General features: G+C 41.8%; 1 non-coding gene across 1 annotated transcript; it reads left to right on the top strand.

The window, feature by feature from the left end:
* Positions 1–9,201: 9,201 nt before the first annotated feature.
* On the top strand, positions 9,202–9,333 carry LOC136165782 (small nucleolar RNA SNORA70). Its single transcript, XR_010662759.1, has one exon. It is a non-coding gene; the product is annotated as a small nucleolar RNA SNORA70 (small nucleolar RNA).
* Positions 9,334–16,726: the final 7,393 nt, after the last annotated feature.

Genomic DNA, 16,726 nt, shown 5'->3' with positions numbered 1-16,726 from the left:
ACACACACGTATGTTCTCTGTAATGTATATATACCATCACTGTGTGTGTTTTATTTTTTTGGTCGCACCATGAGGCATGAAGGATCTTAGTTCCCCAACCAGGGATCAAACTCTCGTCCCCTGCAATGGAAGTGCGGAGTCTTAACCACTGGACCACAGGGGAGTCCCTACCTCATCATTTTTGGTAGTGAGTTTGGTTTTAATATACAAAGCATGCATTCATTTACCTGCGAGCTTTTTCCACTTAATGTCGTGGAGATACGGCCTTTTAGTACACATCATACTACCTCATTCTTCTTAACCGATGCGCATCCATGCTCAGTTGTTCAGGCATGTCCAACTCTGTGCGACCCCGTGGACTGTAGCCTGCCAGGCTCCTCTGTCCAGAGAATTTCCCAGGCAAGAATATTGGAGTGGGTTGCCATGATCTCCAACAGGGTTAACAGATGTGAATATTCTATTTATTAGTTTTCTAAAGATTATTACATCGGTTTTCTCAAGTATTAATATTCCCAGAAGTTAAATACCTTCATGATTTCCCTGGCTTTTTTTTTTTTTTTTTTTTTTGGTAACTTGAGGAATGATAGTGTTACCAAACGCTGCAGCTTCAGCTTGTAGATAGCTGAGACCACATTTTGACACTCCCACTTCCTGTTTCAGATTTCATTAGCAGGGGACCAGCAGCTTTCCTTTTTTTAGAGTGATGTTAGATTGTTCCTCCTGCCTGAGTTGACGCCAACACCACCCACCACTGGCAGCAACATCTGACATTTACCAAGAGCCCTTGAGCACCTGATGTTGTGGGAGTGGGCAGTCCCCTGGAACAATCGGTGACTCAGAGACCCATCAGCTGCTTGTTACAAGACAGAACTGCCATCCTATAGTTTCAGATTTCTCCATGGCAGAGAAAACTAGAGTTTGCTTTGAAAATAAGAACTGGACACAACTGAGCAACTGAACAGTATAGTTTGAAGTCCTATTTCTTTAAGAGCTTACTGAGAATTGGAGGAAAAGGCATACTATATGCAGCGTGGGAAAAATTCTTGCGTTCCAACACCATACAATTAGCATTCCACAAAAAAGCTATGCTTGCAGCAACGTAGCTCAAGTTGGTATCATTCAGTTATTCATTCAACAAATATTTATAGAGTCCAGTACTAGGATACAATGGTGAACTAGAATGTAGGTTCCATTCATGAAGGTGGGGATATTGCTTCTTCTTTGCAATATTCTAGCATCTAAAATAGTACAGACTTATCACAGAGAATAAATAGAAACATATGCTGTATCACAACTTTTAGAACAATGTAGGTATATGGTAGACACTCAATAAGTGTGTTGAATAAATGTGTGTATGAAGACAGAAAAAGAGCTAATGAACCCAGAGTTTGCATTATGCCAGTTTGTGAAGAGCCTATTAATGAGCTTCCGGAATCCAGTAAAGACTTCAAAAGCATTGTCTTCCTTAGAGAAAAAAAGACATCTTCTGAAACAAACAAGCACTCCAAGCCAAGGCCAGCATTATCATCCTCCCCAAGGGGCCCAAGATGGACAGCCCAGATGCCTCTTATGGGACTCTGCAAAGATCCCATCAGACAGTGGACTGGATGTCACCAAGGTGAAGCCAGCCAAGGGTTCCTGTTGGGTCTGTTGTTTCTGCCTCTGCAGAGTGCCTCATCCCTCCTTTTGTTACCAGCACTTTGTTTTCCTTTGAGGAACCCCGCCCCCCTTTCAATTACAGGAGCCAGGCAGACAGTGAAGGCATTTCCCCCACCTCTGGTCCCTGATCCCCAATGAGAGATGAGCCTGTGACCAAGACAGACCAATCAGACGCTCTTCCTGAAATTTGCAACTTAAGGGCAGGGCCCAAAGGTGGAAAATAATTGAGTTGAGATATGAATTATTTGGGGGACATCATCTTGAAGAGGAAGTCCAACAGCAATGGACATATTTATACCTGTAGCATTTCTGGTTCTGTATTTTCCAAAATCTAGCCATTCTAGCTATTTAGTTTTCCCATCATTCTGTGGGTTACTCCATAACTTGTGGATCAACAGTTCTTTTTTTTTTGCTTAAGTAACTAAGAATCAGATTCTGTTGCTTTCAGAAAGGGTTTTACAAGGCAAAAAAGGGTAATTGTGACAGGAGAGAGAGAATTAAAGAGTTCTCTTTCAAGCCAAGCACAACAGTCCACTTTGATTTAGTCAGGTGAGACTTTTATTTCTGTTTCTCTACTTGGCTTCTCTCTGAAGAGAAACATTCATTATCCACTACCTGAGAATTTGTCAGTTACATCACTCTGTAGTTTCCCATAATACTTTCGAAATTTTGAAACTATTTTTATTTGCTATAGTTTGCTGGTCAGTTTCACTTCCTTCCCTCCTCCCAAATGTATATACTCTGAGAAAACCTTAATAATCAATCTTTGTTCCCGCTTTAGTTCCAAGCAACAAACATCTTGTCTCTCCTCAAAATTTAGTTGACTGTCTTTTTAAAATAACTTCATACTTAGGAATAGGTCAGACCTTTTAAAAAGAGGCCCTTGGAGAGAATAAAAACACAGTAAGTTAGAAAAAGGTATAAAGCATAAGGAAAAATTCTCCAAGAATACTGGATTCTTATAGTCCCAAGGTGAAGGGACTGTGTCTCAACTCTATGTAATACTTTTTCTGTCTAGATTTGTGTGACCTCTGTGATAATCCTTTGGGTCTTAATTCACCAATTTTGAATGACAAAAACATCACTAAGACTAGTTTAAGTATAAGGAAATTTACTGTCCCAAGTATCTGAAAATCAAGAAGTCATGCTAGCTTTAAACATAAATGGATCCAGGCACTCAAAAGATATTTTAAAAGGGTTGGTCTTTGCTAGAGACAGAATGTTTGTGTTTCTCCCTGATTCATATGTTGACACCGAAGCCCCAGTGTGATGCAATTTGAAGATGAGGCCTTTGAGAGGTGATTAGGTCATGAGGATGGAGCACTCATGAATATGACTCAGTCAGTTCAGTTTAGTCGCTCAGTCATGTCCAACTCTTTGGGACCCCATGAACCACAGCACGCCAGGCCTCCCTGTCCATCACCAACTCCCTGAGTCTACCCAAACCCATCGAGTCGGCGATGCCATCCAGCCATCTCATCCTCTGTCATCCCCTTCTCCTCTTGCCCTCAGTCTTTCCCAGCACCAGGGTCTTTTCCAGTGAGTCAGCTCTTCGCATCAGGTGGCCAAAGTATTGGAGTTTCAGCTTCAACATCAGTCCTTCCAATGAACACCCAGGACTGATCTCCATTACGATGGACTGGTTGGATCTCCTTGCAGTCCAAGGGACTCTCAAGAGTGTTCTCCAACACCACAGTTCAAAAGCATCAGTTTTTCAGCGCTCAGCTTTCTTCACAGTCCAACTCTCACGTCCGTACATGACTACTGGAAAAACCATAGCCTTGACTAGACGGACCTTTGTTGGCAAAGTAATGTCTCTGCTTTTAAATATGCTATCTAGGTTGGTCATAACTTTCCTTCCAAGGAGTAAGTGTCTTTTAATTTCATGGCTGCAATCACCATCTGCAGTGATTTTGGAGCCCAGAAAAATAAAGTCTGACACTGTTTCCACTGTTTCCCCATCTATTTCTCATGAAGTGACTGGAATATGACTAGTGCCCTAAGAAAAGGAGCTTCCCAGGTGGCACAATGATAAAGAATCCACCTGCCAAAGCAGGAGACACAAGAGATGTGGGTTCGATCCCTGGTTTGGGAAGATCTCCTGGAGAAGGAAGTGGCAACTTACTCCAGTATTCTTGCCTGGGAAATCTCATGGACAGAGGAGACTTGCAGGCTGCAATCCATGGAATCACAAAGAGTTGGACATGACTGAGCACTGTACACCCAATAAAAGAGACCCCGGAGAGCGTCCTCACTCCTTCTGCCACATAAGGACACAGAGAGAGGAGAGCTATGTGTGAACCAGGAAGCAGGCCCTCTCCAGACACTGAATCTACTGGTGCCTTCATCTTGGCTTTTCTAGCCTCTAGAACTGTGTGTAAGCCACTCAGTCTGTGGAATTTCAGTTACAGTAGCCCAGCCAGACAAAGTGGAGAAGGGAATGGCAACCCACTCCAGTATTCTTGCCTGGAGAATCCCATGGACAGAGGAGCCTGGCGGGTTACAATCCACGGGGGTCACAAAGAGTTGGACACGACTGAACGATGGACACAGGAACACACAAACAGGCTAAGATGCTCCACGGTCTTCTCTGGGCTCTGAGTTAGTAACACTCTCAGGCTCCGGGTAACACTGGATTTCACCATCTTTGCTGCTGACAATCTCAGCAGAAGATAGGAGCTCCTTCACAGGCCTGGGTCCAACTTTAATTGGCCTGAAATGGAACCAGTGCTTTTTTAGAGGGAGGAATATACATGCTGAGTCTCAAGGACACCCTGTAGTGTTCAAGTGAAGAAGAATGGGGGCAAGAGGAAAAGTAAGCCAGTTGGACTGAGTGGGTTTCCTAATGAAAATCAAATGGAGCCACCAAAAAAAGGAATGGATCTCAGCAAGGGAAAACAACATATGTTATCAGGCCCTGTGGCTGCAGTCAGGATTAGGTGGGATAATACACAGAAAGCACTTAGTACAATTTCATGAAAAATAGGAAGCACCCTGTAAATGCTAGCCATAATCATTGTTATCAATAAAGCACATGCACTTTAGTCAGCTTCTAACCTATCACTTTACACAGCCAACTGTGACCACCTAAATGTATCTGATTTAAAAATTACCTGTTCTATGCTGTGCTAAGTCACTCAGTCATGTCTAACTCTTTACCACTCCGGGGACTGTAGCCAGCCAGGCTCCTCTGTCATGGGGATTCTCCAAGCAAGAATACTGGACCAGGGATCGAACCCAGGTCTCCTGCATTGCAGGTGGATTCTTTACCATCTGAGCCACCAGGGAAGCTCAAGAATACTCCAGTGGGTAGCCTATCCCTTCTCCAGGGGATCTCCCCAACCCAGGAATTGGACTGGTACATGTGTGCTCAGTCCTGTCTGACTCTTTGCGACCCCATGGACTGTAGCCTGCCAGGCTCCTCCATCCATGGAATTTTCCAGGCAAGAATACTGGAGTGGGTTGCCATTTCCTACTCCAGGGGATCTTCCCAACCCAGGGATTGAAACCACATCTCCTGCAGCTCCTGTGTCAGCAGGCGGATTCTTTATCATTGTGCTACCGGGGAAGCCCCAATTGAACCGGGGTCTCCCGCACTGCAAGCGGATTCTTCACCAGTTGGGCTACCAGGGAAGCCCAAGAAACACTTATTTGGTGTCAACTTTATAAACATGGCATTGTGCTCAACTTCTTATGAAATCGAAGATGAAAAATAAATAGTACTCATCTTCAGAGCACGACATAGAGCAAAAACTGGAAAATAATGAAACAAGTGGTTCATCTGTGCCCCAGCACACCCATCATTTTGATTCTTCCAATGTGCCCTTTCTTACCTCACTCCTGACTTCCCATGTTTAACTGCTGTGCCTAACTATGCTCTCATAGCTAACTATCCTGTCATACCTTTACTAACTATGCTTCCACAGCCAGCTACCTTGCCATACCCAACTATGTTCCCACAGCTAATTATACTGCCCCTTCTAACAATACCCCCACTCTAACTATATTCCCACATCTAACTATACATTTAGCTAACTCTATTGTCATACTAACTATTCTGCTACAATAAACACTTTTCAGATACCCAGAGTAGCTTGAATTCTCACATCTTCAGATGTAATCTAGAATCAGACCTTTTCCCACCTCTGGAAGACCATCTGCTCCTACAATCCCGAGAATTCTACATTTTCTAAAGTCTCTCTATATTCCACCTAACTAAAGTTAAACATAAACTCAGACCCTTCCATCATGCCACAATTATTCCTAATCTAATTAAACTCACCTTAATAAACATTTATCAGTGTTGGTGGCTCAGATGGTAAAGAATCCGCCCGTAATGCAGGAGACCAGGGTTGATCCCTGGGTCAGGAAGGTCCCCTGGAGAAGGGATTGGCTACCCACTCCAGTATTCTTGCCTGGAGAATTCCATAGACAGAGGAGCCTAGCGGGCTATAGTCCATGGGTCACAAAGAATTGGACACGAATGAGCGACTAACGCTTTCACTTTTCAATAGCAGAAAATTTGATAATTCTGAAGCAGCATTAATCACTGTCTTGTAGGTGTAATAAACTGGAGGCTGGTTGTTACATTCATCAAAACATACAGCTATTTTATCTGAATGAAGGGAGGCAGCCTGACGCAGCAAAAAAATAAACAAACACTTATTAAACACCTGCTATACACAAGGTGACACAAAGTTGTATAGGACACGCATCAAAAACTACAGGAACGGGGAAAACATGACCACCTTCCATATTTGCTATGAAAGACCGCTGAAAGTTTGCCCCAACTTAAACCCAGATCCTACCAATATGAGTGTTAATAGACAACCAAATTTATGCCAGTGATTCTTCAGTTTCCCATGCATTGATATTACCTCTTTCTCCACAACACTCACAGAGATACATAAACAGACCAGAACTCTGCAACTTTTCCACACAAGTTCTACCACTGTAAAAGGACTAGGTAAATCTCCCCATCAGTCCTGAATATTCACTGGAAGAACTGATGCTGTTATTCACTGGAAGGACTGATGCTGAAGGTGCAGGTCCAATACTTTGGCCACCTGATGCAAAGAACTGACTCACCGGAAAGGACCCTGATGCTGGGAAAGATTGAAGGCAGGAGGAGAAGGGGACGACAGAGGATGAGATGGTTGGATGGCATCACCGACTTGATGGACATAAGTTTGAGCAAGCTCTGGGAGTTGGTGATGGACAGGGAAGCCTGGCGTGCTGCAGTCCATGGGGTCACAAAGAGTCGCACACGGCTGAGCGACTGATCTGAACTGAAATTTCCCATGAAGGTTACATATAAACCCCCTGTAATGCTCCATGCTGCCACCTCGTGGGCCTCTGTTGTAAATGAACTACAGTTTCTCTGGAGACGGGGCTAAGGAGCCTTAGCTTAAAGGGCCAATTGAATTGTAGTATTCAATTTGGAGGTTTAAACCGGCGCAAGGCTAAACTCTAAACCTGTATAGGACACTGCTCAACTGAGCAATAAGTCCTCTCTTCTCTTGACTTGCATGGACCAAACAGCACTGATTACTCTTTCATCTTTCATTCGATCTGATTAACCATTGCTACTTGATTTGTTAGCTTGAAAACCATAGAAAGCAGAGACTATAACATATATTTCTTGACTTACATAAAAGGAGTAATGTAGGTAAAATGATTAAAGTGGAAGTGCTTTGGGTTTTGCATTTCAATATTTTATTTTGCACTTTATCAACTTTAATAAATTTATTTAATTTATTTATTTAATAAATAAATAAACATAATTTAATAAATCAAATTTAATAAATTAAATAAAATTTAATATCTTTGAAACAGCTGTAAGACATAGATTCAAAGGTATTCGTACAATTCCCCAGAAGAACATTTTGGCACATTTGGCTTTATTGTTTTTCTCTTTTATACACACCTACACGCCCCTATATCTATATGTGTTGTCAGTTTTTTTCTTTTTTTTGGCTTATTTGAGATAAAATTGCAGCAATCAAGATTCATCAGCCCTAAAAGTAATCTAATGTATCTGCCAGACCTAAAATATGATCTTATATAACCCCAGTGTAATTATTGTCAAGTTCAAAGAATTTAACATTAATACAACATTATTTTTAAACATATACAATCAATGTTCAAACTTTGCCAGTTGCTCCAATATTGTCCTTTACATCACCTCTTTTTCCTAATACAGAATCTGTTATAATCTCATTCATTTAGGTTTTTTATGTTAAACCTTTTATTTTGAGATAATTATAAGAAATAATGCAGAGAGACTTGAGTTTTCCCATCTTGTGGGAAATATGTGGCATATATCCCAAGCAGGATATTGACACCAACGCAGCTCATCTCAATACAGAACGTTTCCATAGACTCAAGAATCCTGCAGGTTGCTCTTCATAGACACACCTGTTTCCTTCCTGCTCCACCCTCTCATCAACCTTTGGCAACCACTATTCTGTACTCCACTTGTGTTAACTGTCATCTCAAAAATATTATGTAAAGAACTTCCCTGGAGGTCCAGTGGTTAGGACTCTGAGCTTTCATAGCAGGGGGCACAAGTTTGATCCCTGCTGGGGGAACTAGGATCTTGCAAGCCATGGAGGTGCAGCCAAAAATCCCAAAATGTTATACAAATGAAACCACACAATATATAGCTTTCGGGATGGCTTTTCTCACTGAGCTTAGCTCTCTAAAAATCCATCTGGGTTGTTAAGTGTATCAGTAAGTTTGCTCCTTTTTATTTTAATGGATCACAGTTTGTTTATCCATTCATCCATTGGATAATATCTGGGTTATTTCCTGTTTTTGTCTATTACAAATAAAACTGCTATTAACAATAATAATAATAAAAAAAGAACTGTCTTCATTTGGTGAAAGGTGTTAATAGGTCATCAGGCTGTGTAAAGATTCCCTCTGATAAACGGTGTAGAAAAGGGGGAAAAGAGAACTACATTGTTCTACATAGAGATGGAGGCTGAGTATGAGTGTGAGGAGCAGGGGTGAGGACAAGCTGGGACACACAGGATGGAGCAGGAAGGACAGAGGCCAGTACCAGCAGACCATCGGCAGTGAGTCATATCTGAAGGGAGGTGGTCTTCTGCCCCTCCATCACAGAATAGCACCACATGCCGGTATTTGGACAAGAAAAGAGTGAAACTCAGCAAGTCTATAGATGCTTAATGCTCTGCTTGGCTGGAGTTGAGGCTCTTTTCAGTGTAAGCCATGAGGGTCCTTTCCTATGACTGTAAAGACTGCTACTTACGTCTGTAAACTCCGTTCTCCCTTCCCTTGCTGAACCCCACATCAGCTCTGCCTGCGCTGTTTCCAATCTAGAAAGGTGTTCGTCATTTCAGGCAGGGTTTTACATAGAGCCACCCTCCGTGTACATCTTTCCTACCTATAAGGATAAATTGCCCTGTTTCTTATTTTTGTGGTCTATAGGCTACTTTAATCATAAGGACTCTTCAGTTAAAGGGAGACCCATCCTTGCTCACGTCATATTAAACACTGATGGTTTTCTGCCTCTAGAAAATGTATTATAAAAATGAGGAACTGTTTTCCCCATGGGGGCCCAGTGTGCAATGGCTGCAAATAGCAGCCTCCTTGGTAGTGTATGCAACCTGTTGCCTGTACAGGTAGCCCTAAGGGACCTTGGAGACAACTCTTCCTAGTGGGTATTCATGACTGGCCTGCTGTTTCTCAATCTAGACTCCAGACAGGTATGCGCGGTGCCTTTGGAAAGCCCCAGGGCACAGTGGCCAGGGTCCACATTGGCCAGGTCATAATGTCCATCCGCACCAAGCTGCAGAACAAGGAGCATGTGATTGAAGCCCTCCGCCGGGCCAAGTTCAAGTTCCCTGGCCGTCAGAAGATCCACATCTCCAAGAAGTGGGGATTTACCAAGTTTAATGCGGATGAATTTGAGAACATGGTGGCAGAAAAGCGACTCATCCCGGATGGCTGTGGGGTCAAATACATCCCTAATCGTGGTCCCCTGGACAAATGGCGGGCCCTGCACTCATGAGCATCAGCTCTGTTCCCTCCTTAATCACGCTCACCAATAAATGCTATTTCCTGTTCAAAAAAAAAAAAAAATGAGGAACTGGTATAACAATTTAACCCCAAATTTAAGTATATCCCCTTCCTGATTCCTAGTACTACTTTCGCCTTGAGAAGGCGAAAGAACCCTTGAACACGCACATCTTGGCCAGATGGGGGAATGATTTCCATGGGAAATCAGTTCAGTCGCTCAGTCGTGTCCGACTCTGCGACCCCATGGACTGCATCACACCAGGCCTCCCTGTCCATCACTAACTCCCGGAGCTTGCTCAAACTCATGTCCATTGAGTTGGTGATGCCATCCAACCACCTCATCCTCTGTCGTCCCCTTCTCCTCCTGCCTTCAGTCTTTCCCAGCCTCAGGGTCTTTTCAAATGAGTCAGTCCTTTGCATCAGGTGCCCAAAGTATTGGAGTTTCAGCTTCAGCATCAGTCCTTCCAATGAATATTCAGGACTAATTTCCTTTAGGATGGACTGGTTGGATCTCCTTGCAGTCCAAGGGACTCTCAAGAGTCTTCCCTAACACCACAGTTCAAAAGCATCAATTCTTTGGTGCTCAGTTTTCTTTGTAGTCCAACTCAAATAAGACTTAACAAATAAAAAAAAAAAATCCTTAATTGCTCCCCATCCAATATCCAGAAGAGACGTTGCTTTAAAGACCTTGAAAGGAGAACTTATTTTAACTTGGAGAGATGATCTCTGGTACAAGAGCAAGTCTCCAGTAGGAAAAAGCTAAGCTTCTCAGCTTAGAGAAGGTGCCTGACTTCATTCCTGGAATGCCTCGTGGAACCATGCAAAATTTGGGACTATACATTGGGTTTCTAGGGAAGCAGACTCTGAGATGGAGTGAGTTTACAGACTATCAGCAGGAATCACTCAGGGCTTACAGGAGGCATAATGGAGAGCACAGGGCTTCCCAGATAGTTCAGTGCTTAAGAATCTACCTGCCAATGCAGGAGACATAGGTTCCATCCCTGGGTCGGGAAAACCCCCTGGAGAAGGAAATGGCAACCCACTCCAGTATTCTTGCCTGGAAAATCCCACGGACAGAGGGGTTGCAAAGAATCAGACGTGACTTAGGGACTAAAGAACAAACAGTGGAGAGCACACGTCTTACAGGAGGTCTAGCTGGGAGTACTCAGGGGTATAGGAGGCTTAGTGAGGAGCACTCATGCAATCAACACCTGTGGAAGGGGAGGGAAGAAAAGGGAGCAGGGCTGGGTCTCAGCCGGCTCTATGGGGACTTCACGGCTGAGCGGTTCTGTGCTGGTACAAGAGGGCTTAGCCTTTCTACTTCCATGATATCAACCTCTGGATGAGAGTCACCTGGAAAGCGAACATAACCTTGGCTAAGGCAGCTCTCCAGCTGAGACTGGCCGGCAGGGAACTGGTAGCTGCTGAGGGCTGACTGCTGGCAGCACTTCCAGTATTCGCCCCAGTAACTCCTTTCTTCCTGGGGAAGATCTGGGTGGCACATCATGGCATCCATTGCCTGGTAACCCCGAGACCTAAATCTATACCCCTGGTCACTCCATGAGCTCAGAATTTCCTTCCTCTGGAAATGCCAGGAATTCTAGTATCAGATTACTTCAGAGTGAGATAGGCTGATCTTTATTTTCTTCCTCCTTTTATCATAGTAAAACATATTAAGTCCTCTAGGCATTATCATAAAATCCTTTTGCTCTTAAGAAGGAACATTCTATAAATAAGGTTAAGAGAATTCTGTCCAATGGTGGAGGCAATCTCACCTACATAGATTGATTAAAAATGCATGCTACAATTTGGATGAACCTCAAAAGCATTATGGTACATGAAAAAAGCTAGACAGCAAGGATCACATATTGCACAATTCCATATACATGCCATATCCCAGAGTGGGTAAATTCAGAGGGACAGAACTCTGCCTGATTGTTGCCAGGGCTGCAGAGTGGGGAAATGCAGAGCAACTGCTTTACAGAGTTTCCCTTTGGGAATATTTTGGGGCTAAATAGAGGTGGTGGTTGCAGAACACTGTGGACATACTAAATGCCACTGAATCGTTCATTTAATAATTATTAATTTTATGTCAATTTCACCTTCATTTTTTAAAAATTAGTTTTAAAAAAACCTCTTCTTTGGAAGCAGTTTGTTATATTAAAACTAACCCTCTACTGCAGGAGCCTTCACTTTTGAGTAACTTGTTTAGTCCCTAAGTCACATCTGACTTTGCGACCTCATGGGGTATAGCTGGTCAGGCTCCTCTGTCCATGAGATTTTCCAGGCTAGAATACTGGAACAGGTTGCCATTTTCTTCTCCAGGGGATCTTCCAGACCCAGGGATCAAACCCTAGTCTCCTGCATGGACAGGCAGATTCTTTACCCCTGAGCCACCGGGGAAGCCCCTTCTGAGTAACTAGGTGTTATCAAAATGTTGTTACTCTGTCCTCAAAGCAAATTTAGATTACACAAGGCAAGTCAGCTACTACTATTTGTTTTAAAAGTCAAGCATCCTCATCAAGCAGACACTGAATAAATCAAAATTATGTATAACTATAAGCAACTCATTTAAATGTGACAAGTAAGTTCTATTTAAAACTAAAGGATATTTTCCTTCAAAAGAAGTTTGAAATATTGTGATTCACACAGCCTTAAAAATTTGTTGAAATATAAAATAATGTTCAGAGATTTTAGAATCTCCAGAATGATTTGGAAAGGCACACTCCAAACAAACAATTTTTAAAAATACTTGATGAAAATCATTCATCTTTTATTGGTACAACATGAATAACTGCATCTGATTGTTTTCCTTTAATGTGTTTGGTATTTGGAAAATAAGAAATAGCCAAAGTTCATGTTCTAGACAAGTGAGAGTCAAATCAACTATCCTGTCTTCCATCCTCTCTGAAAAAAGAGCCACTTATAAATTTCATTTTTTCTAAAGCATTCCAAATTTGAATATTTTGTATAAAATGCTTTCTAAATTTCAAAACACATTTCAGTTCAGTTCAGTTCAGTCGCTCAGTCATGTCCGACTCTTTGCGACCCCATGAACCGCAGCACGCCAGGCCTCCCTGTCCATCACCAACTCCCTGAGTCTACCCAAACCCATGTCCATCGAGTCGGTGATGCCACCCAGCCATCTCATCCTCTGTCGTCCCCTTCTCCTCCTGCCCTCAATCTTTCCCAGCATCAGGGTCTTTTCAAATGAGGCAGCTCTTCGCATCAGGTGGCCAAAGTATTGGAGTTTCAGCTTCAATATCAGTCCTTCCAAAGAACACCCAGGACCAATCTCCTTTAGGATGGACTGGTTGGATCTCCTTGCAGTTCAAGGGACTCTCAAGAGTCTTCTCCAAAACCACAGTTCAAAAGCATCAGTTCTTCGGCACTCAGCGTTTTTTATAGTCCAACTCTCACATCCATACATGACCACTGGAAAAACCATAGCCTTGACTAGATGGACCTTTGTTGACAAAGTAATGTCTCTGCTTTTTAATATGCTGCCTATGTTGGTCATAACTTTCTTTCCAAGGAGTAAGCATCTTTTAATTTCATGTCTGCAGTCACCATCTGCAGTGATTTTGGAGCCCCCCAAACTAAAGTCTGACACTGTTTCCACTGTTTCCCCATCTATTTGCCATAACGTACTATATAAGGAAATTTAAAATTTTAATGTTTACCGGAATTTTCAAGAATGTAATGTTCTTTTTTTTTTCCTTCAGTACAACTTCTTCATGCTAAAAATTTTTAATGTGAAGCATGGCATTTTGAATTCCATACAGGAATTTATATCTTTCACTAAAAATAACTAGCTAAATTTTCATGTAAATATAAAACATGTGCTTTAGGTTGAAATAAACTACATTTGAAGTGTGCTGTTTGTAAACCAAAGATGCCTTTTATGAATTGAATCCAAAAAACTTAGACAATCCAAAAATATATAGAAATCAACAGCAAAGTTTCTACTTGATCTTTCTAGGCAGGATTTAAATGTCATATCTTGATGTTTTCCCAGTTACTGTGTATTAATTTAATTCTACTTGATCTTGCTATATTCTGGATATTTTCTCAAACATACTTGAAGTTTGAAGTGAAAGATCCCACGTGCCACAACTAAGACCTGATGCAGCCAAATAATAAATAAAAAAAAGAAAAAAAAGAAGAAGGATTGAGACTGCTAAGTTAGAGCAGACAAGGCAAATGATTACAACCAGGCAGGAAGTGGCGCTCCAGGTCTAGTAACAAACCTGACTCAAACTTGTGTCTGTCTCTCCAGAGTTCTCAGAATTCAGGGATGCTGAGTCATGCTCACAAACTCACCAGAAGTTGAAGGGTGTAGCCTAGACTTGCACACAACTCTCAAGCTGGCTGAAAATTCCTATGCACCAGACCAGCCCATGAGTTCCCTTTGTCAAAGCAGCCCAGAAAATCAAAATTTTTTTATTTTTGGACATGGTTTTGGAGGAAAGGGAAGTGGTTTAATTTAGCACTGAGAGTCTGGTGTATCCTTCTGCAAAAGAGGGATGTATACACCAAGCAAGACGCTGAGCAAAGCAGACATTTGCAGCCCAAGGAGGGGGCGTGTGCCTTATGGCCAGTGGTCGGTGAGCACTACTGTTGGTGACCACGTGGGTTTTTCATATGCTATCAGGGTGAATCACTGTCCCACGTTTGAGAGTGATCTATGTTTTTCCGTTCACATTAATATTTTCAATGAGATTAAAATTAACTTTCTGAGAAATGACAGGACATTTGGAATTTGCCCTAAAATACTTAAAAATCAAGTAGGAGAGAGGAAATTTTAGAAAAATATAGATTATTATTAAAACTGGGTTGGGGCATGATGATACTATTTTCTTAATGTGTGTTCAAATCGTTCCATTAAAATTTTTTCAAAATTTTATTTCAATAATTATTTCTTGACGTCTTGGTTCTGGTCACTCTCAGCATATTGCATTGGTCACAGGCTCTAAAGCTAAACTCCTTTCATTCAAATTCTACTTCTGCCATTTGCTAAGATCTTAAACAAGTTACTTGATCGTTTATGCCAGTTTCCTCACCGTAAAATACTGTTACTGATGAAACCTACCTCACATGGTTTTTGTATGGTTAAAATAAGATCATTCATGGAAAGTGCTTGGCACTCTCTGGCATATAGCAATCACTCAATAAGTGCTAGTTATTATTATTCATCATTAGTGATTCTGTAGTTTAACTTTTGTGGGCAGTGTATTTTCTATCCTCCAATTTGAGCTCAAAAGTCAACTATAAGGCCCATTCCTACACACAGACACACACAGACACAGACACAGACACACACACACAGACACACACACACACACACACTTTGCTTGTTCAGCAAAATGCACTCCTGTATCCACTGAAATCTAATTTCATTCCTCCAAATGAAATAGTAAGAACTAATTAGTAAGAGTCAGATAAAGGTCGCCACCCTCTGAGGTCCCCTAATCTCCATCTCAACAATGTAGAGGAGAAGGCTGCTCCATCTCTTTTCCCTGCTCACCACAGTCAATCCCACTAACCCCAAACCCACACTCAATGCCTCACAAGTGAATCTTCTTGCAGGAAGAAATAGACTATATTTCCTGGTTTAAGAAGAAGCTGAAGAAACCAAACAGGGAATTGAAGAAACCTAACAAAGCCAAGATTTGATCTATAGCTCTTGCTTCCGAGTGTTAAAATTACAGGGTGAGGAATTCTGATTAACATCTATTCTGAATCACCCACAGAAATGACTTTTTAAAAAATCTTTGCTATTTAAGTCCATGGTAATTAGTAGCATTTGAAAGAAGGCGATTCTGTTGAGTCATACTTAGAACTACAAACTCTAAATAAATGTGTGATTCAGTCAGGACAGACGAAAAAAGAAATGGAATGATCCAAAATATGCAAGAGAAACCAGGAATATTGTTTTTACTTTGCTGATTTGAGTTTTTCCATATTTACCAACTGGACATCATGTCCCCATTCAAATACAGGAACTCAGGTATATGAGTGTCAGCAGAATGTCAGATGAACTAGAGTCCATCTCTTGCAACCCTCCATGTTCACTCAACTGGCTTATACTAGAATAACTGGTCATGTTGACTAAGCCAGTGTGGAAGGATGGCCAGGAGCTTGGATGGGTTACATCCAAGGTCTACAGTGAAGAATTCAGTTTAAGAAGCAATGGCTTTGTATCACCAAATACATTCCATTTGGAACCTGGTCTCCGATGGCCTCTGTCACATAAACCACTAGCTGTCCAGTAAAAAGTCCTCCTGTTTCTCCCAAATAACCCTTATTTATAATCAATTAACTCTTGCTCATGTCAGCCTCTATCCAAGTAATTAATGAGATCATTTTTATTTTGTAATTGTTTATTTTTTAAAATCTTATTGGAGCATAATTGCTTTACAAGGTTGTATTAGCTTCTACTGTACAGCAAAGTGAATCAGCTATATGCATACATATATCCCCTCTTTTTTGGATATTCTTTGTATTTAGGTCAACACTGAGTAGTTTCCTGTGCTATGCAGTAGGTTCTCATTAGCTATCTAATTTATGCATGCATGCATGCTAAGTCACTTCAGTCATGTCTGACTCTGCAACCCCATGGACTATAGCCTGCCACACTTCTCTGTCCATGGGATTCTCCAGGCAAGAATACTGGAGTGGTTTGCCATGCCCTCCTCGAGGGGAACTTTCAGACCCAGGGATCGAACCCAGGTCTCCTGCAATGCAGGCAGACTCTTTACCACTGAGCCACCTTATACATAGTATCAAGTATGTATATGTCAATCCCAATCTCCCAATTAATCCCACCTTTCTTTCCCCACTTGGTGTCCATACGTTTGTTCCCCACATCTGTGTCTCTATTTCTGCCTTGCAAATAAGATCATCTATATATTATTTTTTATTTGGGGAATTTCTAAATTTATCCAGAGGCGGAGAGAATAGCAGGATCAGCCATATACTGTATATACATATACTGTATATATACCATATAGAGTATCTGTCA

Source organism: Muntiacus reevesi, chromosome 3 (genome assembly GCF_963930625.1).
Source record: "Muntiacus reevesi chromosome 3, mMunRee1.1, whole genome shotgun sequence".
NCBI classification, from domain to species: Eukaryota; Metazoa; Chordata; class Mammalia; order Artiodactyla; family Cervidae; genus Muntiacus; species Muntiacus reevesi.
This window is presented reverse-complemented; position numbering and strand designations above follow the sequence as displayed.